Source organism: Lactuca saligna, chromosome 1 (assembly GCF_052625555.1).
Source record: "Lactuca saligna cultivar CGN05327 chromosome 1, ASM5262555v1, whole genome shotgun sequence".
In the NCBI taxonomy this organism is placed as follows: domain Eukaryota; kingdom Viridiplantae; phylum Streptophyta; class Magnoliopsida; order Asterales; family Asteraceae; genus Lactuca; species Lactuca saligna.
The window spans coordinates 157,773,929-157,792,212 of record NC_136417.1 but is presented as its reverse complement, the minus strand read 5'-3'; the positions used below and the strand labels follow the sequence as shown (position 1 = coordinate 157,792,212).

The following is an 18,284-nucleotide window of genomic DNA, read 5'->3' as shown; positions in this document are numbered from 1 at the left end:
CCGCCCGAGCATGGATATAGCAAGAAAGGAAAAAAAAACGCACCTAAAACATAAAAAAACGCAGACGGGCAACGAAAAAGGGGGTGCAACACGAGGACTTCCCAGGGGGTCACCCATCCTAGTACTACTCTCGCCCAAGCACGCTTAACTGCGGAGTTCTGATGGGATCCGGTGCATTAGTGCTGGTATGATCGCACCCGAAATACTATCCATGCTTATTGTTTTTATGTACTACAAGACGCAGAACCTCGTTTGCTTTCGGACGCGAGGCGTGGGACCCACGTGATGGATCGGCTCGGTTCGGGAAACAAGAAAACAATCAACATTGAACCGGAGGCCGCCCGAGCATGGATATAGCAAGAAAGAAAAAAAAAACGCACCTAAAACATAAAAAAACGCAGACGGGCAACGAAAAAGGGGGTGCAACACGAGGACTTCCCAGGGGGTCACCCATCCTAGTACTACTCTCGCCCAAGCACGCTTAACTGCGGAGTTCTGATGGGATCCGGTGCATTAGTGCTGGTATGATCGCACCCGAAATACTATCCATGCTTATTGTTTTTATGTCCTACAAGACGCAGAACCTCGTTTGCTTTCGGACGCGAGGCGTGGGACCCACGTGATGGATCGGCTCGGTTCGGGAAACAAGAAAACAATCAACATTGAACCGGAGGCCGCCCGAGCATGGATATAGCAAGAAAGAAAAAAAAAACGCACCTAAAACATAAAAAAACGCAGACGGGCAACGAAAAAGGGGGTGCAACACGAGGACTTCCCAGGGGGTCACCCATCCTAGTACTACTCTCGCCCAAGCACGCTTAACTGCGGAGTTCTGATGGGATCCGGTGCATTAGTGCTGGTATGATCGCACCCGAAATACTATCCATGCTTATTGTTTTTATGTCCTACAAGACGCAGAACCTCGTTTGCTTTCGGACGCGAGGCGTGGGACCCACGTGATGGATCGGCTCGGTTCGGGAAACAAGAAAACAATCAACATTGAACCGGAGGCCGCCCGAGCATGGATATAGCAAGAAAGAAAAAAAAAACGCACCTAAAACATAAAAAAACGCAGACGGGCAACGAAAAAGGGGGTGCAACACGAGGACTTCCCAGGGGGTCACCCATCCTAGTACTACTCTCGCCCAAGCACGCTTAACTGCGGAGTTCTGATGGGATCCGGTGCATTAGTGCTGGTATGATCGCACCCGAAATACTATCCATGCTTATTGTTTTTATGTCCTACAAGACGCAGAACCTCGTTTGCTTTCGGACGCGAGGCGTGGGACCCACGTGATGGATCGGCTCGGTTCGGGAAACAAGAAAACAATCAACATTGAACCGGAGGCCGCCCGAGCATGGATATAGCAAGAAAGAAAAAAAAAACGCACCTAAAACATAAAAAAACGCAGACGGGCAACGAAAAAGGGGGTGCAACACGAGGACTTCCCAGGGGGTCACCCATCCTAGTACTACTCTCGCCCAAGCACGCTTAACTGCGGAGTTCTGATGGGATCCGGTGCATTAGTGCTGGTATGATCGCACCCGAAATACTATCCATGCTTATTGTTTTTATGTCCTACAAGACGCAGAACCTCGTTTGCTTTCGGACGCGAGGCGTGGGACCCACGTGATGGATCGGCTCGGTTCGGGAAACAAGAAAACAATCAACATTGAACCGGAGGCCGCCCGAGCATGGATATAGCAAGAAAGAAAAAAAAAACGCACCTAAAACATAAAAAAACGCAGACGGGCAACGAAAAAGGGGGTGCAACACGAGGACTTCCCAGGGGGTCACCCATCCTAGTACTACTCTCGCCCAAGCACGCTTAACTGCGGAGTTCTGATGGGATCCGGTGCATTAGTGCTGGTATGATCGCACCCGAAATACTATCCATGCTTATTGTTTTTATGTACTACAAGACGCAGAACCTCGTTTGCTTTCGGACGCGAGGCGTGGGACCCACGTGATGGATCGGCTCGGTTCGGGAAACAAGAAAACAATCAACATTGAACCGGAGGCCGCCCGAGCATGGATATAGCAAGAAAGGAAAAAAAAACGCACCTAAAACATAAAAAAACGCAGACGGGCAACGAAAAAGGGGGTGCAACACGAGGACTTCCCAGGGGGTCACCCATCCTAGTACTACTCTCGCCCAAGCACGCTTAACTGCGGAGTTCTGATGGGATCCGGTGCATTAGTGCTGGTATGATCGCACCCGAAATACTATCCATGCTTATTGTTTTTATGTCTTACAAGACGCAGAACCTCGTTTTCTTTCGGACGCGAGGCGTGGGACCCACGTGATGGATCGGCTCGGTTCGGGAAACAAGAAAACAATCAACATTGAACCGGAGGCCGCCCGAGCATGGATATAGCAAGAAAGAAAAAAAAAAACGCACCTAAAACATAAAAAAACGCAGACGGACAACGAAAAAGGGGGTGCAACACGAGGACTTCCCAGGGGGTCACCCATCCTAGTACTACTCTCGCCCAAGCACGCTTAACTGCGGAGTTCTGATGGGATCCGGTGCATTAGTGCTGGTATGATCGCACCCGAAATACTATCCATGCTTATTGTTTTTATGTCCTACAAGACGCAGAACCTCGTTTGCTTTCGGACGCGAGGCGTGGGACCCACGTGATGGATCGGCTCGGTTCGGGAAACAAGAAAACAATCAACATTGAACCGGAGGCCGCCCGAGCATGGATATAGCAAGAAAGAAAAAAAAAACGCACCTAAAACATAAAAAAACGCAGACGGGCAACGAAAAAGGGGGTGCAACACGAGGACTTCCCAGGGGGTCACCCATCCTAGTACTACTCTCGCCCAAGCACGCTTAACTGCGGAGTTCTGATGGGATCCGGTGCATTAGTGCTGGTATGATCGCACCCGAAATACTATCCATGCTTATTGTTTTTATGTCCTACAAGACGCAGAACCTCGTTTGCTTTCGGACGCGAGGCGTGGGACCCACGTGATGGATCGGCTCGGTTCGGGAAACAAGAAAACAATCAACATTGAACCGGAGGCCGCCCGAGCATGGATATAGCAAGAAAGAAAAAAAAAACGCACCTAAAACATAAAAAAACGCAGACGGGCAACGAAAAAGGGGGTGCAACACGAGGACTTCCCAGGGGGTCACCCATCCTAGTACTACTCTCGCCCAAGCACGCTTAACTGCGGAGTTCTGATGGGATCCGGTGCATTAGTGCTGGTATGATCGCACCCGAAATACTATCCATGCTTATTGTTTTTATGTCCTACAAGACGCAGAACCTCGTTTGCTTTCGGACGCGAGGCGTGGGACCCACGTGATGGATCGGCTCGGTTCGGGAAACAAGAAAACAATCAACATTGAACCGGAGGCCGCCCGAGCATGGATATAGCAAGAAAGAAAAAAAAAACGCACCTAAAACATAAAAAAACGCAGACGGGCAACGAAAAAGGGGGTGCAACACGAGGACTTCCCAGGGGGTCACCCATCCTAGTACTACTCTCGCCCAAGCACGCTTAACTGCGGAGTTCTGATGGGATCCGGTGCATTAGTGCTGGTATGATCGCACCCGAAATACTATCCATGCTTATTGTTTTTATGTCCTACAAGACGCAGAACCTCGTTTGCTTTCGGACGCGAGGCGTGGGACCCACGTGATGGATCGGCTCGGTTCGGGAAACAAGAAAACAATCAACATTGAACCGGAGGCCGCCCGAGCATGGATATAGCAAGAAAGAAAAAAAAAACGCACCTAAAACATAAAAAAACGCAGACGGGCAACGAAAAAGGGGGTGCAACACGAGGACTTCCCAGGGGGTCACCCATCCTAGTACTACTCTCGCCCAAGCACGCTTAACTGCGGAGTTCTGATGGGATCCGGTGCATTAGTGCTGGTATGATCGCACCCGAAATACTATCCATGCTTATTGTTTTTATGTCCTACAAGACGCAGAACCTCGTTTGCTTTCGGACGCGAGGCGTGGGACCCACGTGATGGATCGGCTCGGTTCGGGAAACAAGAAAACAATCAACATTGAACCGGAGGCCGCCCGAGCATGGATATAGCAAGAAAGAAAAAAAAAACGCACCTAAAACATAAAAAAACGCAGACGGGCAACGAAAAAGGGGGTGCAACACGAGGACTTCCCAGGGGGTCACCCATCCTAGTACTACTCTCGCCCAAGCACGCTTAACTGCGGAGTTCTGATGGGATCCGGTGCATTAGTGCTGGTATGATCGCACCCGAAATACTATCCATGCTTATTGTTTTTATGTACTACAAGACGCAGAACCTCGTTTGCTTTCGGACGCGAGGCGTGGGACCCACGTGATGGATCGGCTCGGTTCGGGAAACAAGAAAACAATCAACATTGAACCGGAGGCCGCCCGAGCATGGATATAGCAAGAAAGGAAAAAAAAACGCACCTAAAACATAAAAAAACGCAGACGGGCAACGAAAAAGGGGGTGCAACACGAGGACTTCCCAGGGGGTCACCCATCCTAGTACTACTCTCGCCCAAGCACGCTTAACTGCGGAGTTCTGATGGGATCCGGTGCATTAGTGCTGGTATGATCGCACCCGAAATACTATCCATGCTTATTGTTTTTATGTCTTACAAGACGCAGAACCTCGTTTTCTTTCGGACGCGAGGCGTGGGACCCACGTGATGGATCGGCTCGGTTCGGGAAACAAGAAAACAATCAACATTGAACCGGAGGCCGCCCGAGCATGGATATAGCAAGAAAGAAAAAAAAAAAACGCACCTAAAACATAAAAAAACGCAGACGGACAACGAAAAAGGGGGTGCAACACGAGGACTTCCCAGGGGGTCACCCATCCTAGTACTACTCTCGCCCAAGCACGCTTAACTGCGGAGTTCTGATGGGATCCGGTGCATTAGTGCTGGTATGATCGCACCCGAAATACTATCCATGCTTATTGTTTTTATGTCCTACAAGACGCAGAACCTCGTTTGCTTTCGGACGCGAGGCGTGGGACCCACGTGATGGATCGGCTCGGTTCGGGAAACAAGAAAACAATCAACATTGAACCGGAGGCCGCCCGAGCATGGATATAGCAAGAAAGAAAAAAAAAACGCACCTAAAACATAAAAAAACGCAGACGGGCAACGAAAAAGGGGGTGCAACACGAGGACTTCCCAGGGGGTCACCCATCCTAGTACTACTCTCGCCCAAGCACGCTTAACTGCGGAGTTCTGATGGGATCCGGTGCATTAGTGCTGGTATGATCGCACCCGAAATACTATCCATGCTTATTGTTTTTATGTCCTACAAGACGCAGAACCTCGTTTGCTTTCGGACGCGAGGCGTGGGACCCACGTGATGGATCGGCTCGGTTCGGGAAACAAGAAAACAATCAACATTGAACCGGAGGCCGCCCGAGCATGGATATAGCAAGAAAGGAAAAAAAAACGCACCTAAAACATAAAAAAACGCAGACGGGCAACGAAAAAGGGGGTGCAACACGAGGACTTCCCAGGGGGTCACCCATCCTAGTACTACTCTCGCCCAAGCACGCTTAACTGCGGAGTTCTGATGGGATCCGGTGCATTAGTGCTGGTATGATCGCACCCGAAATACTATCCATGCTTATTGTTTTTATGTCTTACAAGACGCAGAACCTCGTTTTCTTTCGGACGCGAGGCGTGGGACCCACGTGATGGATCGGCTCGGTTCGGGAAACAAGAAAACAATCAACATTGAACCGGAGGCCGCCCGAGCATGGATATAGCAAGAAAGAAAAAAAAAAAACGCACCTAAAACATAAAAAAACGCAGACGGACAACGAAAAAGGGGGTGCAACACGAGGACTTCCCAGGGGGTCACCCATCCTAGTACTACTCTCGCCCAAGCACGCTTAACTGCGGAGTTCTGATGGGATCCGGTGCATTAGTGCTGGTATGATCGCACCCGAAATACTATCCATGCTTATTGTTTTTATGTCCTACAAGACGCAGAACCTCGTTTGCTTTCGGACGCGAGGCGTGGGACCCACGTGATGGATCGGCTCGGTTCGGGAAACAAGAAAACAATCAACATTGAACCGGAGGCCGCCCGAGCATGGATATAGCAAGAAAGAAAAAAAAAACGCACCTAAAACATAAAAAAACGCAGACGGGCAACGAAAAAGGGGGTGCAACACGAGGACTTCCCAGGGGGTCACCCATCCTAGTACTACTCTCGCCCAAGCACGCTTAACTGCGGAGTTCTGATGGGATCCGGTGCATTAGTGCTGGTATGATCGCACCCGAAATACTATCCATGCTTATTGTTTTTATGTCCTACAAGACGCAGAACCTCGTTTGCTTTCGGACGCGAGGCGTGGGACCCACGTGATGGATCGGCTCGGTTCGGGAAACAAGAAAACAATCAACATTGAACCGGAGGCCGCCCGAGCATGGATATAGCAAGAAAGGAAAAAAAAACGCACCTAAAACATAAAAAAACGCAGACGGGCAACGAAAAAGGGGGTGCAACACGAGGACTTCCCAGGGGGTCACCCATCCTAGTACTACTCTCGCCCAAGCACGCTTAACTGCGGAGTTCTGATGGGATCCGGTGCATTAGTGCTGGTATGATCGCACCCGAAATACTATCCATGCTTATTGTTTTTATGTCTTACAAGACGCAGAACCTCGTTTTCTTTCGGACGCGAGGCGTGGGACCCACGTGATGGATCGGCTCGGTTCGGGAAACAAGAAAACAATCAACATTGAACCGGAGGCCGCCCGAGCATGGATATAGCAAGAAAGAAAAAAAAAAACGCACCTAAAACATAAAAAAACGCAGACGGACAACGAAAAAGGGGGTGCAACACGAGGACTTCCCAGGGGGTCACCCATCCTAGTACTACTCTCGCCCAAGCACGCTTAACTGCGGAGTTCTGATGGGATCCGGTGCATTAGTGCTGGTATGATCGCACCCGAAATACTATCCATGCTTATTGTTTTTATGTCCTACAAGACGCAGAACCTCGTTTGCTTTCGGACGCGAGGCGTGGGACCCACGTGATGGATCGGCTCGGTTCGGGAAACAAGAAAACAATCAACATTGAACCGGAGGCCGCCCGAGCATGGATATAGCAAGAAAGAAAAAAAAAACGCACCTAAAACATAAAAAAACGCAGACGGGCAACGAAAAAGGGGGTGCAACACGAGGACTTCCCAGGGGGTCACCCATCCTAGTACTACTCTCGCCCAAGCACGCTTAACTGCGGAGTTCTGATGGGATCCGGTGCATTAGTGCTGGTATGATCGCACCCGAAATACTATCCATGCTTATTGTTTTTATGTCCTACAAGACGCAGAACCTCGTTTGCTTTCGGACGCGAGGCGTGGGACCCACGTGATGGATCGGCTCGGTTCGGGAAACAAGAAAACAATCAACATTGAACCGGAGGCCGCCCGAGCATGGATATAGCAAGAAAGGAAAAAAAAACGCACCTAAAACATAAAAAAACGCAGACGGGCAACGAAAAAGGGGGTGCAACACGAGGACTTCCCAGGGGGTCACCCATCCTAGTACTACTCTCGCCCAAGCACGCTTAACTGCGGAGTTCTGATGGGATCCGGTGCATTAGTGCTGGTATGATCGCACCCGAAATACTATCCATGCTTATTGTTTTTATGTACTACAAGACGCAGAACCTCGTTTGCTTTCGGACGCGAGGCGTGGGACCCACGTGATGGATCGGCTCGGTTCGGGAAACAAGAAAACAATCAACATTGAACCGGAGGCCGCCCGAGCATGGATATAGCAAGAAAGGAAAAAAAAACGCACCTAAAACATAAAAAAACGCAGACGGGCAACGAAAAAGGGGGTGCAACACGAGGACTTCCCAGGGGGTCACCCATCCTAGTACTACTCTCGCCCAAGCACGCTTAACTGCGGAGTTCTGATGGGATCCGGTGCATTAGTGCTGGTATGATCGCACCCGAAATACTATCCATGCTTATTGTTTTTATGTCCTACAAGACGCAGAACCTCGTTTGCTTTCGGACGCGAGGCGTGGGACCCACGTGATGGATCGGCTCGGTTCGGGAAACAAGAAAACAATCAACATTGAACCGGAGGCCGCCCGAGCATGGATATAGCAAGAAAGGAAAAAAAAACGCACCTAAAACATAAAAAAACGCAGACGGGCAACGAAAAAGGGGGTGCAACACGAGGACTTCCCAGGGGGTCACCCATCCTAGTACTACTCTCGCCCAAGCACGCTTAACTGCGGAGTTCTGATGGGATCCGGTGCATTAGTGCTGGTATGATCGCACCCGAAATACTATCCATGCTTATTGTTTTTATGTACTACAAGACGCAGAACCTCGTTTGCTTTCGGACGCGAGGCGTGGGACCCACGTGATGGATCGGCTCGGTTCGGGAAACAAGAAAACAATCAACATTGAACCGGAGGCCGCCCGAGCATGGATATAGCAAGAAAGGAAAAAAAAAACGCACCTAAAACATAAAAAAACGCAGACGGGCAACGAAAAAGGGGGTGCAACACGAGGACTTCCCAGGGGGTCACCCATCCTAGTACTACTCTCGCCCAAGCACGCTTAACTGCGGAGTTCTGATGGGATCCGGTGCATTAGTGCTGGTATGATCGCACCCGAAATACTATCCATGCTTATTGTTTTTATGTCCTACAAGACGCAGAACCTCGTTTGCTTTCGGACGCGAGGCGTGGGACCCACGTGATGGATCGGCTCGGTTCGGGAAACAAGAAAACAATCAACATTGAACCGGAGGCCGCCCGAGCATGGATATAGCAAGAAAGGAAAAAAAAACGCACCTAAAACATAAAAAAACGCAGACGGGCAACGAAAAAGGGGGTGCAACACGAGGACTTCCCAGGGGGTCACCCATCCTAGTACTACTCTCGCCCAAGCACGCTTAACTGCGGAGTTCTGATGGGATCCGGTGCATTAGTGCTGGTATGATCGCACCCGAAATACTATCCATGCTTATTGTTTTTATGTACTACAAGACGCAGAACCTCGTTTGCTTTCGGACGCGAGGCGTGGGACCCACGTGATGGATCGGCTCGGTTCGGGAAACAAGAAAACAATCAACATTGAACCGGAGGCCGCCCGAGCATGGATATAGCAAGAAAGGAAAAAAAAACGCACCTAAAACATAAAAAAACGCAGACGGGCAACGAAAAAGGGGGTGCAACACGAGGACTTCCCAGGGGGTCACCCATCCTAGTACTACTCTCGCCCAAGCACGCTTAACTGCGGAGTTCTGATGGGATCCGGTGCATTAGTGCTGGTATGATCGCACCCGAAATACTATCCATGCTTATTGTTTTTATGTCCTACAAGACGCAGAACCTCGTTTGCTTTCGGACGCGAGGCGTGGGACCCACGTGATGGATCGGCTCGGTTCGGGAAACAAGAAAACAATCAACATTGAACCGGAGGCCGCCCGAGCATGGATATAGCAAGAAAGGAAAAAAAACGCACCTAAAACATAAAAAAACGCAGACGGGCAACGAAAAAGGGGGTGCAACACGAGGACTTCCCAGGGGGTCACCCATCCTAGTACTACTCTCGCCCAAGCACGCTTAACTGCGGAGTTCTGATGGGATCCGGTGCATTAGTGCTGGTATGATCGCACCCGAAATACTATCCATGCTTATTGTTTTTATGTCCTACAAGACGCAGAACCTCGTTTGCTTTCGGACGCGAGGCGTGGGACCCACGTGATGGATCGGCTCGGTTCGGGAAACAAGAAAACAATCAACATTGAACCGGAGGCCGCCCGAGCATGGATATAGCAAGAAAGAAAAAAAAAACGCACCTAAAACATAAAAAAACGCAGACGGGCAACGAAAAAGGGGGTGCAACACGAGGACTTCCCAGGGGGTCACCCATCCTAGTACTACTCTCGCCCAAGCACGCTTAACTACGGAGTTCTGATGGGATCCGGTGCATTAGTGCTGGTATGATCGCACCCGAAATACTATCCATGCTTATTGTTTTTATGTCCTACAAGACGCAGAACCTCGTTTGCTTTCGGACGCGAGGCGTGGGATCCACGTGATGGATCGGCTCGGTTCGGGAAACAAGAAAACAATCAACATTGAACCGGAGGCCGCCCGAGCATGGATATAGCAAGAAAGAAAAAAAAAACGCACCTAAAACATAAAAAAACGCAGACGGGCAACGAAAAAGGGGGTGCAACACGAGGACTTCCCAGGGGGTCACCCATCCTAGTACTACTCTCGCCCAAGCACGCTTAACTGCGGAGTTCTGATGGGATCCGATGCATTAGTGCTGGTATGATCGCACCCGAAATACTATCCATGCTTATTGTTTTTATGTACTACAAGACGCAGAACCTCGTTTGCTTTCGGACGCGAGGCGTGGGACCCACGTGATGGATCGGCTCGGTTCGGGAAACAAGAAAACAATCAACATTGAACCGGAGGCCGCCCGAGCATGGATATAGCAAGAAAGGAAAAAAAAACGCACCTAAAACATAAAAAAACGCAGACGGGCAACGAAAAAGGGGGGGCAACACGAGGACTTCCCAGGGGGTCACCCATCCTAGTACTACTCTCGCCCAAGCACGCTTAACTGCGGAGTTCTGATGGGATCCGGTGCATTAGTGCTGGTATGATCGCACCCGAAATACTATCCATGCTTATTGTTTTTATGTCCTACAAGACGCAGAACCTCGTTTGCTTTCGGACGCGAGGCGTGGGACCCACGTGATGGATCGGCTCGGTTCGGGAAACAAGAAAACAATCAACATTGAACCGGAGGCCGCCCGAGCATGGATATAGCAAGAAAGGAAAAAAAAACGCACCTAAAACATAAAAAAACGCAGACGGGCAACGAAAAAGGGGGTGCAACACGAGGACTTCCCAGGGGGTCACCCATCCTAGTACTACTCTCGCCCAAGCACGCTTAACTGCGGAGTTCTGATGGGATCCGGTGCATTAGTGCTGGTATGATCGCACCCGAAATACTATCCATGCTTATTGTTTTTATGTCCTACAAGACGCAGAACCTCGTTTGCTTTCGGACGCGAGGCGTGGGACCCACGTGATGGATCGGCTCGGTTCGGGAAACAAGAAAACAATCAACATTGAACCGGAGGCCGCCCGAGCATGGATATAGCAAGAAAGGAAAAAAAAACGCACCTAAAACATAAAAAAACGCAGACGGGCAACGAAAAAGGGGGTGCAACACGAGGACTTCCCAGGGGGTCACCCATCCTGGTACTACTCTCGCCCAAGCACGCTTAACTGCGGAGTTCTGATGGGATCCGGTGCATTAGTGCTGGTATGATCGCACCCGAAATACTATCCATGCTTATTGTTTTTATGTACTACAAGACGCAGAACCTCGTTTGCTTTCGGACGCGAGGCGTGGGACCCACGTGATGGATCGGCTCGGTTCGGGAAACAAGAAAACAATCAACATTGAACCGGAGGCTGCCCGAGCATGGATATAGCAAGAAAGGAAAAAAAAACGCACCTAAAACATAAAAAAACGCAGACGGGCAACGAAAAAGGGGGTGCAACACGAGGACTTCCCAGGGGGTCACCCATCCTAGTACTACTCTCGCCCAAGCACGCTTAACTGCGGAGTTCTGATGGGATCCGGTGCATTAGTGCTGGTATGATCGCACCCGAAATACTATCCATGCTTATTGTTTTTATGTCCTACAAGACGCAGAACCTCGTTTGCTTTCGGACGCGAGGCGTGGGACCCACGTGATGGATCGGCTCGGTTCGGGAAACAAGAAAACAATCAACATTGAACCGGAGGCCGCCCGAGCATGGATATAGCAAGAAAGGAAAAAAAAAACGCACCTAAAACATAAAAAAACGCAGACGGGCAACGAAAAAGGGGGTGCAACACGAGGACTTCCCAGGGGGTCACCCATCCTAGTACTACTCTCGCCCAAGCACGCTTAACTGCGGAGTTCTGATGGGATCCGGTGCATTAGTGCTGGTATGATCGCACCCGAAATACTATCCATGCTTATTGTTTTTATGTCCTACAAGACGCAGAACCTCGTTTGCTTTCGGACGCGAGGCGTGGGACCCACGTGATGGATCGGCTCGGTTCGGGAAACAAGAAAACAATCAACATTGAACCGGAGGCCGCCCGAGCATGGATATAGCAAGAAAGGAAAAAAAAACGCACCTAAAACATAAAAAAACGCAGACGGGCAACGAAAAAGGGGGTGCAACACGAGGACTTCCCAGGGGGTCACCCATCCTAGTACTACTCTCGCCCAAGCACGCTTAACTGCGGAGTTCTGATGGGATCCGGTGCATTAGTGCTGGTATGATCGCACCCGAAATACTATCCATGCTTATTGTTTTTATGTACTACAAGACGCAGAACCTCGTTTGCTTTCGGACGCGAGGCGTGGGACCCACGTGATGGATCGGCTCGGTTCGGGAAACAAGAAAACAATCAACATTGAACCGGAGGCCGCCCGAGCATGGATATAGCAAGAAAGGAAAAAAAAACGCACCTAAAACATAAAAAAACGCAGACGGGCAACGAAAAAGGGGGTGCAACACGAGGACTTCCCAGGGGGTCACCCATCCTAGTACTACTCTCGCCCAAGCACGCTTAACTGCGGAGTTCTGATGGGATCCGGTGCATTAGTGCTGGTATGATCGCACCCGAAATACTATCCATGCTTATTGTTTTTATGTCCTACAAGACGCAGAACCTCGTTTGCTTTCGGACGCGAGGCGTGGGACCCACGTGATGGATCGGCTCGGTTCGGGAAACAAGAAAACAATCAACATTGAACCGGAGGCCGCCCGAGCATGGATATAGCAAGAAAGGAAAAAAAAACGCACCTAAAACATAAAAAAACGCAGACGGGCAACGAAAAAGGGGGTGCAACACGAGGACTTCCCAGGGGGTCACCCATCCTAGTACTACTCTCGCCCAAGCACGCTTAACTGCGGAGTTCTGATGGGATCCGGTGCATTAGTGCTGGTATGATCGCACCCGAAATACTATCCATGCTTATTGTTTTTATGTCCTACAAGACGCAGAACCTCGTTTGCTTTCGGACGCGAGGCGTGGGACCCACGTGATGGATCCGCTCGGTTCGGGAAACAAGAAAACAATCAACATTGAACCGGAGGCCGCCCGAGCATGGATATAGCAAGAAAGAAAAAAAAAACGCACCTAAAACATAAAAAAACGCAGACGGGCAACGAAAAAGGGGGTGCAACACGAGGACTTCCCAGGGGGTCACCCATCCTAGTACTACTCTCGCCCAAGCACGCTTAACTGCGGAGTTCTGATGGGATCCGGTGCATTAGTGCTGGTATGATCGCACCCGAAATACTATCCATGCTTATTGTTTTTATGTCCTAGAAGACGCAGAACCTCGTTTGCTTTCGGACGCGAGGCGTGGGACCCACGTGATGGATCGGCTCGGTTCGGGAAACAAGAAAACAATCAACATTGAACCGGAGGCCGCCCGAGCATGGATATAGCAAGAAAGGAAAAAAAACGCACCTAAAACATAAAAAAACGCAGACGGGCAACGAAAAAGGGGGTGCAACACGAGGACTTCCCAGGGGGTCACCCATCCTAGTACTACTCTCGCCCAAGCACGCTTAACTGCGGAGTTCTGATGGGATCCGGTGCATTAGTGCTGGTATGATCGCACCCGAAATACTATCCATGCTTATTGTTTTTATGTCCTACAAGACGCAGAACCTCGTTTGCTTTCGGACGCGAGGCGTGGGACCCACGTGATGGATCGGCTCGGTTCGGGAAACAAGAAAACAATCAACATTGAACCGGAGGCCGCCCGAGCATGGATATAGCAAGAAAGGAAAAAAAAACGCACCTAAAACATAAAAAAACGCAGACGGGCAACGAAAAAGGGGGTGCAACACGAGGACTTCCCAGGGGGTCACCCATCCTAGTACTACTCTCGCCCAAGCACGCTTAACTGCGGAGTTCTGATGGGATCCGGTGCATTAGTGCTGGTATGATCGCACCCGAAATACTATCCATGCTTATTGTTTTTATGTCCTACAAGACGCAGAACCTCGTTTGCTTTCGGACGCGAGGCGTGGGACCCACGTGATGGATCGGCTCGGTTCGGGAAACAAGAAAACAATAAACATTGAACCGGAGGCCGCCCGAGCATGGATATAGCAAGAAAGGAAAAAAAAACGCACCTAAAACATAAAAAAACGCAGACGGGCAACGAAAAAGGGGGTGCAACACGAGGACTTCCCAGGGGGTCACCCATCCTAGTACTACTCTCGCCCAAGCACGCTTAACTGCGGAGTTCTGATGGGATCCGGTGCATTAGTGCTGGTATGATCGCACCCGAAATACTATCCATGCTTATTGTTTTTATGTACTACAAGACGCAGAACCTCGTTTGCTTTCGGACGCGAGGCGTGGGACCCACGTGATGGATCGGCTCGGTTCGGGAAACAAGAAAACAATCAACATTGAACCGGAGGCCGCCCGAGCATGGATATAGCAAGAAAGGAAAAAAAAAACGCACCTAAAACATAAAAAAACGCAGACGGGCAACGAAAAAGGGGGTGCAACACGAGGACTTCCCAGGGGGTCACCCATCCTAGTACTACTCTCGCCCAAGCACGCTTAACTGCGGAGTTCTGATGGGATCCGGTGCATTAGTGCTGGTATGATCGCACCCGAAATACTATCCATGCTTATTGTTTTTATGTCCTACAAGACGCAGAACCTCGTTTGCTTTCGGACGCGAGGCGTGGGACCCACGTGATGGATCGGCTCGGTTCGGGAAACAAGAAAACAATCAACATTGAACCGGAGGCCGCCCGAGCATGGATATAGCAAGAAAGGAAAAAAAAACGCACCTAAAACATAAAAAAACGCAGACGGGCAACGAAAAAGGGGGTGCAACACGAGGACTTCCCAGGGGGTCACCCATCCTAGTACTACTCTCGCCCAAGCACGCTTAACTGCGGAGTTCTGATGGGATCCGGTGCATTAGTGCTGGTATGATCGCACCCGAAATACTATCCATGCTTATTGTTTTTATGTACTACAAGACGCAGAACCTCGTTTGCTTTCGGACGCGAGGCGTGGGACCCACGTGATGGATCGGCTCGGTTCGGGAAACAAGAAAACAATCAACATTGAACCGGAGGCCGCCCGAGCATGGATATAGCAAGAAAGGAAAAAAAAAACGCACCTAAAACATAAAAAAACGCAGACGGGCAACGAAAAAGGGGGTGCAACACGAGGACTTCCCAGGGGGTCACCCATCCTAGTACTACTCTCGCCCAAGCACGCTTAACTGCGGAGTTCTGATGGGATCCGGTGCATTAGTGCTGGTATGATCGCACCCGAAATACTATCCATGCTTATTGTTTTTATGTCCTACAAGACGCAGAACCTCGTTTGCTTTCGGACGCGAGGCGTGGGACCCACGTGATGGATCGGCTCGGTTCGGGAAACAAGAAAACAATCAACATTGAACCGGAGGCCGCCCGAGCATGGATATAGCAAGAAAGAAAAAAAAAACGCACCTAAAACATAAAAAAACGCAGACGGGCAACGAAAAAGGGGGTGCAACACGAGGACTTCCCAGGGGGTCACCCATCCTAGTACTACTCTCGCCCAAGCACGCTTAACTGCGGAGTTCTGATGGGATCCGGTGCATTAGTGCTGGTATGATCGCACCCGAAGTACTATCCATGCTTATTGTTTTTATGTCCTACAAGACGCAGAACCTCGTTTGCTTTCGGACGCGAGGCGTGGGACCCACGTGATGGATCGGCTCGGTTCGGGAAACAAGAAAACAATCAACATTGAACCGGAGGCCGCCCGAGCATGGATATAGCAAGAAAGGAAAAAAAAACGCACCTAAAACATAAAAAAACGCAGACGGGCAACGAAAAAGGGGGTGCAACACGAGGACTTCCCAGGGGGTCACCCATCCTAGTACAACTCTCGCCCAAGCACGCTTAACTGCGGAGTTCTGATGGGATCCGGTGCATTAGTGCTGGTATGATCGCACCCGAAATACTATCCATGCTTATTGTTTTTATGTCCTACAAGACGCAGAACCTCGTTTGCTTTCGGACGCGAGGCGTGGGACCCACGTGATGGATCGGCTCGGTTCGGGAAACAAGAAAACAATCAACATTGAACCGAAGGCCGCCCGAGCATGGATATAGCAAGAAAGAAAAAAAAAACGCACCTAAAACATAAAAAAACGCAGACGGGCAACGAAAAAGGGGGTGCAACACGAGGACTTCCCAGGGGGTCACCCATCCTAGTACTACTCTCGCCCAAGCACGCTTAACTGCGGAGTTCTGATGGGATCCGGTGCATTAGTGCTGGTATGATCGCACCCGAAATACTATCCATGCTTATTGTTTTTATGTCCTACAAGACGCAGAACCTCGTTTGCTTTCGGACGCGAGGCGTGGGACCCACGTGATGGATCGGCTCGGTTCGGGAAACAAGAAAACAATCAACATTGAACCGGAGGCCGCCCGAGCATGGATATAGCAAGAAAGGAAAAAAAAACGCACCTAAAACATAAAAAAACGCAGACGGGCAACGAAAAAGGGGGTGCAACACGAGGACTTCCCAGGGGGTCACCCATCCTAGTACTACTCTCGCCCAAGCACGCTTAACTGCGGAGTTCTGATGGGATCCGGTGCATTAGTGCTGGTATGATCGCACCCGAAATACTATCCATGCTTATTGTTTTTATGTACTACAAGACGCAGAACCTCGTTTGCTTTCGGACGCGAGGCGTGGGACCCACGTGATGGATCGGCTCGGTTCGGGAAACAAGAAAACAATCAACATTGAACCGGAGGCCGCCCGAGCATGGATATAGCAAGAAAGAAAAAAAAAACGCACCTAAAACATAAAAAAACGCAGACGGGCAACGAAAAAGGGGGTGCAACACGAGGACTTCCCAGGGGGTCACCCATCCTAGTACTACTCTCGCCCAAGCACGCTTAACTACGGAGTTCTGATGGGATCCGGTGCATTAGTGCTGGTATGATCGCACCTGAAATACTATCCATGCTTATTGTTTTTATGTCCTACAAGACGCAGAACCTCGTTTGCTTTCGGACGCGAGGCGTGGGACCCACGTGATGGATCGGCTCGGTTCGGGAAACAAGAAAACAATCAACATTGAACCGGAGGCCGCCCGAGCATGGATATAGCAAGAAAGGAAAAAAAAACGCACCTAAAACATAAAAAAACGCAGACGGGCAACGAAAAAGGGGGTGCAACACGAGGACTTCCCAGGGGGTCACCCATCCTAGTACTACTCTCGCCCAAGCACGCTTAACTGCGGAGTTCTGATGGGATCCGGTGCATTAGTGCTGGTATGATCGCACCCGAAATACTATCCATGCTTATTGTTTTTATGTACTACAAGACGCAGAACCTCGTTTGCTTTCGGACGCGAGGCGTGGGACCCACGTGATGGATCGGCTCGGTTCGGGAAACAAGAAAACAATCAACATTGAACCGGAGGCCGCCCGAGCATGGATATAGCAAGAAAGGAAAAAAAAACGCACCTAAAACATAAAAAAACGCAGACGGGCAACGAAAAAGGGGGTGCAACACGAGGACTTCCCAGGGGGTCACCCATCCTAGTACTACTCTCGCCCAAGCACGCTTAACTGCGGAGTTCTGATGGGATCCGGTGCATTAGTGCTGGTATGATCGCACCCGAAATACTATCCATGCTTATTGTTTTTATGTCCTACAAGACGCAGAACCTCGTTTGCTTTCGGACGCGAGGCGTGGGACCCACGTGATGGATCGGCTCGGTTCGGGAAACAAGAAAACAATCAACATTGAACCGGAGGCCGCCCGAGCATGGATATAGCAAGAAAGGAAAAAAAAACGCACCTAAAACATAAAAAAACGCAGACGGGCAACGAAAAAGGGGGTGCAACACGAGGACTTCCCAGGGGGTCACCCATCCTAGTACTACTCTCGCCCAAGCACGCTTAACTGCGGAGTTCTGATGGGATCCGGTGCATTAGTGCTGGTATGATCGCACCCGAAATACTATCCATGCTTATTGTTTTTATGTACTACAAGACGCAGAACCTCGTTTGCTTTCGGACGCGAGGCGTGGGACCCACGTGATGGATCGGCTCGGTTCGGGAAACAAGAAAACAATCAACATTGAACCGGAGGCCGCCCGAGCATGGATATAGCAAGAAAGGAAAAAAAACGCACCTAAAACATAAAAAAACGCAGACGGGCAACGAAAAA

The 18,284-nt window shown here is 50.1% G+C and overlaps 54 non-coding genes across 54 annotated transcripts; all 54 read right to left on the bottom strand.

The window, feature by feature from the left end:
• Positions 1-80: 80 nt before the first annotated feature.
• Positions 81-199, bottom strand: LOC145020331 (5S ribosomal RNA). The gene has a single exon (XR_013668520.1). It is a non-coding gene; the product is annotated as a 5S ribosomal RNA (ribosomal RNA).
• Positions 200-417: 218 nt separating this feature from the next.
• LOC145020320 (5S ribosomal RNA) lies at positions 418-536 on the bottom strand. Its single transcript, XR_013668509.1, has one exon. It is a non-coding gene; the product is annotated as a 5S ribosomal RNA (ribosomal RNA).
• Positions 537-754: 218 nt separating this feature from the next.
• Positions 755-873, bottom strand: LOC145020309 (5S ribosomal RNA). Its single transcript, XR_013668498.1, has one exon. It is a non-coding gene; the product is annotated as a 5S ribosomal RNA (ribosomal RNA).
• A 218-nt stretch (positions 874-1,091) lies between these two features.
• Positions 1,092-1,210, bottom strand: LOC145020286 (5S ribosomal RNA). Its single transcript, XR_013668477.1, has one exon. It is a non-coding gene; the product is annotated as a 5S ribosomal RNA (ribosomal RNA).
• Positions 1,211-1,428: 218 nt separating this feature from the next.
• On the bottom strand, positions 1,429-1,547 carry LOC145020275 (5S ribosomal RNA). Its single transcript, XR_013668466.1, has one exon. It is a non-coding gene; the product is annotated as a 5S ribosomal RNA (ribosomal RNA).
• Positions 1,548-1,765: 218 nt separating this feature from the next.
• LOC145020264 (5S ribosomal RNA) lies at positions 1,766-1,884 on the bottom strand. Its single transcript, XR_013668455.1, has one exon. It is a non-coding gene; the product is annotated as a 5S ribosomal RNA (ribosomal RNA).
• A 218-nt stretch (positions 1,885-2,102) lies between these two features.
• LOC145020253 (5S ribosomal RNA) lies at positions 2,103-2,221 on the bottom strand. Its single transcript, XR_013668444.1, has one exon. It is a non-coding gene; the product is annotated as a 5S ribosomal RNA (ribosomal RNA).
• Positions 2,222-2,440: 219 nt separating this feature from the next.
• On the bottom strand, positions 2,441-2,559 carry LOC145020242 (5S ribosomal RNA). The gene has a single exon (XR_013668433.1). It is a non-coding gene; the product is annotated as a 5S ribosomal RNA (ribosomal RNA).
• A 218-nt stretch (positions 2,560-2,777) lies between these two features.
• LOC145020220 (5S ribosomal RNA) lies at positions 2,778-2,896 on the bottom strand. Its single transcript, XR_013668411.1, has one exon. It is a non-coding gene; the product is annotated as a 5S ribosomal RNA (ribosomal RNA).
• Positions 2,897-3,114: 218 nt separating this feature from the next.
• On the bottom strand, positions 3,115-3,233 carry LOC145020209 (5S ribosomal RNA). The gene has a single exon (XR_013668400.1). It is a non-coding gene; the product is annotated as a 5S ribosomal RNA (ribosomal RNA).
• Positions 3,234-3,451: 218 nt separating this feature from the next.
• LOC145020198 (5S ribosomal RNA) lies at positions 3,452-3,570 on the bottom strand. Its single transcript, XR_013668389.1, has one exon. It is a non-coding gene; the product is annotated as a 5S ribosomal RNA (ribosomal RNA).
• A 218-nt stretch (positions 3,571-3,788) lies between these two features.
• On the bottom strand, positions 3,789-3,907 carry LOC145020187 (5S ribosomal RNA). The gene has a single exon (XR_013668378.1). It is a non-coding gene; the product is annotated as a 5S ribosomal RNA (ribosomal RNA).
• A 218-nt stretch (positions 3,908-4,125) lies between these two features.
• LOC145020176 (5S ribosomal RNA) lies at positions 4,126-4,244 on the bottom strand. Its single transcript, XR_013668367.1, has one exon. It is a non-coding gene; the product is annotated as a 5S ribosomal RNA (ribosomal RNA).
• A 218-nt stretch (positions 4,245-4,462) lies between these two features.
• On the bottom strand, positions 4,463-4,581 carry LOC145020165 (5S ribosomal RNA). Its single transcript, XR_013668356.1, has one exon. It is a non-coding gene; the product is annotated as a 5S ribosomal RNA (ribosomal RNA).
• Positions 4,582-4,801: 220 nt separating this feature from the next.
• LOC145020154 (5S ribosomal RNA) lies at positions 4,802-4,920 on the bottom strand. Its single transcript, XR_013668345.1, has one exon. It is a non-coding gene; the product is annotated as a 5S ribosomal RNA (ribosomal RNA).
• Positions 4,921-5,138: 218 nt separating this feature from the next.
• On the bottom strand, positions 5,139-5,257 carry LOC145020143 (5S ribosomal RNA). The gene has a single exon (XR_013668334.1). It is a non-coding gene; the product is annotated as a 5S ribosomal RNA (ribosomal RNA).
• Positions 5,258-5,475: 218 nt separating this feature from the next.
• On the bottom strand, positions 5,476-5,594 carry LOC145020131 (5S ribosomal RNA). The gene has a single exon (XR_013668323.1). It is a non-coding gene; the product is annotated as a 5S ribosomal RNA (ribosomal RNA).
• Positions 5,595-5,814: 220 nt separating this feature from the next.
• Positions 5,815-5,933, bottom strand: LOC145020120 (5S ribosomal RNA). Its single transcript, XR_013668313.1, has one exon. It is a non-coding gene; the product is annotated as a 5S ribosomal RNA (ribosomal RNA).
• Positions 5,934-6,151: 218 nt separating this feature from the next.
• LOC145020098 (5S ribosomal RNA) lies at positions 6,152-6,270 on the bottom strand. Its single transcript, XR_013668292.1, has one exon. It is a non-coding gene; the product is annotated as a 5S ribosomal RNA (ribosomal RNA).
• A 218-nt stretch (positions 6,271-6,488) lies between these two features.
• LOC145020087 (5S ribosomal RNA) lies at positions 6,489-6,607 on the bottom strand. The gene has a single exon (XR_013668281.1). It is a non-coding gene; the product is annotated as a 5S ribosomal RNA (ribosomal RNA).
• Positions 6,608-6,826: 219 nt separating this feature from the next.
• LOC145020076 (5S ribosomal RNA) lies at positions 6,827-6,945 on the bottom strand. Its single transcript, XR_013668270.1, has one exon. It is a non-coding gene; the product is annotated as a 5S ribosomal RNA (ribosomal RNA).
• Positions 6,946-7,163: 218 nt separating this feature from the next.
• On the bottom strand, positions 7,164-7,282 carry LOC145020065 (5S ribosomal RNA). The gene has a single exon (XR_013668259.1). It is a non-coding gene; the product is annotated as a 5S ribosomal RNA (ribosomal RNA).
• Positions 7,283-7,500: 218 nt separating this feature from the next.
• Positions 7,501-7,619, bottom strand: LOC145020054 (5S ribosomal RNA). The gene has a single exon (XR_013668249.1). It is a non-coding gene; the product is annotated as a 5S ribosomal RNA (ribosomal RNA).
• Positions 7,620-7,837: 218 nt separating this feature from the next.
• On the bottom strand, positions 7,838-7,956 carry LOC145020043 (5S ribosomal RNA). The gene has a single exon (XR_013668238.1). It is a non-coding gene; the product is annotated as a 5S ribosomal RNA (ribosomal RNA).
• A 218-nt stretch (positions 7,957-8,174) lies between these two features.
• LOC145020032 (5S ribosomal RNA) lies at positions 8,175-8,293 on the bottom strand. The gene has a single exon (XR_013668228.1). It is a non-coding gene; the product is annotated as a 5S ribosomal RNA (ribosomal RNA).
• A 219-nt stretch (positions 8,294-8,512) lies between these two features.
• On the bottom strand, positions 8,513-8,631 carry LOC145020021 (5S ribosomal RNA). The gene has a single exon (XR_013668217.1). It is a non-coding gene; the product is annotated as a 5S ribosomal RNA (ribosomal RNA).
• Positions 8,632-8,849: 218 nt separating this feature from the next.
• Positions 8,850-8,968, bottom strand: LOC145020010 (5S ribosomal RNA). The gene has a single exon (XR_013668206.1). It is a non-coding gene; the product is annotated as a 5S ribosomal RNA (ribosomal RNA).
• Positions 8,969-9,186: 218 nt separating this feature from the next.
• On the bottom strand, positions 9,187-9,305 carry LOC145019999 (5S ribosomal RNA). Its single transcript, XR_013668195.1, has one exon. It is a non-coding gene; the product is annotated as a 5S ribosomal RNA (ribosomal RNA).
• A 217-nt stretch (positions 9,306-9,522) lies between these two features.
• On the bottom strand, positions 9,523-9,641 carry LOC145019977 (5S ribosomal RNA). The gene has a single exon (XR_013668173.1). It is a non-coding gene; the product is annotated as a 5S ribosomal RNA (ribosomal RNA).
• Positions 9,642-9,859: 218 nt separating this feature from the next.
• On the bottom strand, positions 9,860-9,978 carry LOC145021485 (5S ribosomal RNA). Its single transcript, XR_013669645.1, has one exon. It is a non-coding gene; the product is annotated as a 5S ribosomal RNA (ribosomal RNA).
• A 218-nt stretch (positions 9,979-10,196) lies between these two features.
• Positions 10,197-10,315, bottom strand: LOC145025771 (5S ribosomal RNA). Its single transcript, XR_013673770.1, has one exon. It is a non-coding gene; the product is annotated as a 5S ribosomal RNA (ribosomal RNA).
• Positions 10,316-10,533: 218 nt separating this feature from the next.
• LOC145025738 (5S ribosomal RNA) lies at positions 10,534-10,652 on the bottom strand. Its single transcript, XR_013673739.1, has one exon. It is a non-coding gene; the product is annotated as a 5S ribosomal RNA (ribosomal RNA).
• A 218-nt stretch (positions 10,653-10,870) lies between these two features.
• On the bottom strand, positions 10,871-10,989 carry LOC145019965 (5S ribosomal RNA). The gene has a single exon (XR_013668162.1). It is a non-coding gene; the product is annotated as a 5S ribosomal RNA (ribosomal RNA).
• Positions 10,990-11,207: 218 nt separating this feature from the next.
• Positions 11,208-11,326, bottom strand: LOC145022171 (5S ribosomal RNA). The gene has a single exon (XR_013670308.1). It is a non-coding gene; the product is annotated as a 5S ribosomal RNA (ribosomal RNA).
• Positions 11,327-11,544: 218 nt separating this feature from the next.
• LOC145019954 (5S ribosomal RNA) lies at positions 11,545-11,663 on the bottom strand. The gene has a single exon (XR_013668151.1). It is a non-coding gene; the product is annotated as a 5S ribosomal RNA (ribosomal RNA).
• A 219-nt stretch (positions 11,664-11,882) lies between these two features.
• LOC145019943 (5S ribosomal RNA) lies at positions 11,883-12,001 on the bottom strand. Its single transcript, XR_013668140.1, has one exon. It is a non-coding gene; the product is annotated as a 5S ribosomal RNA (ribosomal RNA).
• Positions 12,002-12,219: 218 nt separating this feature from the next.
• On the bottom strand, positions 12,220-12,338 carry LOC145019932 (5S ribosomal RNA). The gene has a single exon (XR_013668129.1). It is a non-coding gene; the product is annotated as a 5S ribosomal RNA (ribosomal RNA).
• A 218-nt stretch (positions 12,339-12,556) lies between these two features.
• On the bottom strand, positions 12,557-12,675 carry LOC145019921 (5S ribosomal RNA). The gene has a single exon (XR_013668118.1). It is a non-coding gene; the product is annotated as a 5S ribosomal RNA (ribosomal RNA).
• Positions 12,676-12,893: 218 nt separating this feature from the next.
• LOC145019910 (5S ribosomal RNA) lies at positions 12,894-13,012 on the bottom strand. Its single transcript, XR_013668107.1, has one exon. It is a non-coding gene; the product is annotated as a 5S ribosomal RNA (ribosomal RNA).
• Positions 13,013-13,230: 218 nt separating this feature from the next.
• Positions 13,231-13,349, bottom strand: LOC145019899 (5S ribosomal RNA). Its single transcript, XR_013668096.1, has one exon. It is a non-coding gene; the product is annotated as a 5S ribosomal RNA (ribosomal RNA).
• Positions 13,350-13,566: 217 nt separating this feature from the next.
• LOC145019888 (5S ribosomal RNA) lies at positions 13,567-13,685 on the bottom strand. Its single transcript, XR_013668085.1, has one exon. It is a non-coding gene; the product is annotated as a 5S ribosomal RNA (ribosomal RNA).
• A 218-nt stretch (positions 13,686-13,903) lies between these two features.
• LOC145019877 (5S ribosomal RNA) lies at positions 13,904-14,022 on the bottom strand. The gene has a single exon (XR_013668074.1). It is a non-coding gene; the product is annotated as a 5S ribosomal RNA (ribosomal RNA).
• Positions 14,023-14,240: 218 nt separating this feature from the next.
• Positions 14,241-14,359, bottom strand: LOC145019855 (5S ribosomal RNA). The gene has a single exon (XR_013668052.1). It is a non-coding gene; the product is annotated as a 5S ribosomal RNA (ribosomal RNA).
• Positions 14,360-14,578: 219 nt separating this feature from the next.
• Positions 14,579-14,697, bottom strand: LOC145019844 (5S ribosomal RNA). The gene has a single exon (XR_013668041.1). It is a non-coding gene; the product is annotated as a 5S ribosomal RNA (ribosomal RNA).
• A 218-nt stretch (positions 14,698-14,915) lies between these two features.
• On the bottom strand, positions 14,916-15,034 carry LOC145019833 (5S ribosomal RNA). The gene has a single exon (XR_013668030.1). It is a non-coding gene; the product is annotated as a 5S ribosomal RNA (ribosomal RNA).
• Positions 15,035-15,253: 219 nt separating this feature from the next.
• LOC145019822 (5S ribosomal RNA) lies at positions 15,254-15,372 on the bottom strand. The gene has a single exon (XR_013668020.1). It is a non-coding gene; the product is annotated as a 5S ribosomal RNA (ribosomal RNA).
• A 218-nt stretch (positions 15,373-15,590) lies between these two features.
• LOC145019811 (5S ribosomal RNA) lies at positions 15,591-15,709 on the bottom strand. Its single transcript, XR_013668009.1, has one exon. It is a non-coding gene; the product is annotated as a 5S ribosomal RNA (ribosomal RNA).
• A 218-nt stretch (positions 15,710-15,927) lies between these two features.
• On the bottom strand, positions 15,928-16,046 carry LOC145025541 (5S ribosomal RNA). The gene has a single exon (XR_013673553.1). It is a non-coding gene; the product is annotated as a 5S ribosomal RNA (ribosomal RNA).
• Positions 16,047-16,264: 218 nt separating this feature from the next.
• On the bottom strand, positions 16,265-16,383 carry LOC145019799 (5S ribosomal RNA). The gene has a single exon (XR_013667998.1). It is a non-coding gene; the product is annotated as a 5S ribosomal RNA (ribosomal RNA).
• Positions 16,384-16,601: 218 nt separating this feature from the next.
• On the bottom strand, positions 16,602-16,720 carry LOC145019788 (5S ribosomal RNA). The gene has a single exon (XR_013667989.1). It is a non-coding gene; the product is annotated as a 5S ribosomal RNA (ribosomal RNA).
• A 218-nt stretch (positions 16,721-16,938) lies between these two features.
• Positions 16,939-17,057, bottom strand: LOC145025687 (5S ribosomal RNA). Its single transcript, XR_013673690.1, has one exon. It is a non-coding gene; the product is annotated as a 5S ribosomal RNA (ribosomal RNA).
• Positions 17,058-17,275: 218 nt separating this feature from the next.
• On the bottom strand, positions 17,276-17,394 carry LOC145019777 (5S ribosomal RNA). Its single transcript, XR_013667978.1, has one exon. It is a non-coding gene; the product is annotated as a 5S ribosomal RNA (ribosomal RNA).
• A 218-nt stretch (positions 17,395-17,612) lies between these two features.
• On the bottom strand, positions 17,613-17,731 carry LOC145019766 (5S ribosomal RNA). Its single transcript, XR_013667967.1, has one exon. It is a non-coding gene; the product is annotated as a 5S ribosomal RNA (ribosomal RNA).
• A 218-nt stretch (positions 17,732-17,949) lies between these two features.
• On the bottom strand, positions 17,950-18,068 carry LOC145019755 (5S ribosomal RNA). Its single transcript, XR_013667957.1, has one exon. It is a non-coding gene; the product is annotated as a 5S ribosomal RNA (ribosomal RNA).
• Positions 18,069-18,284: the final 216 nt, after the last annotated feature.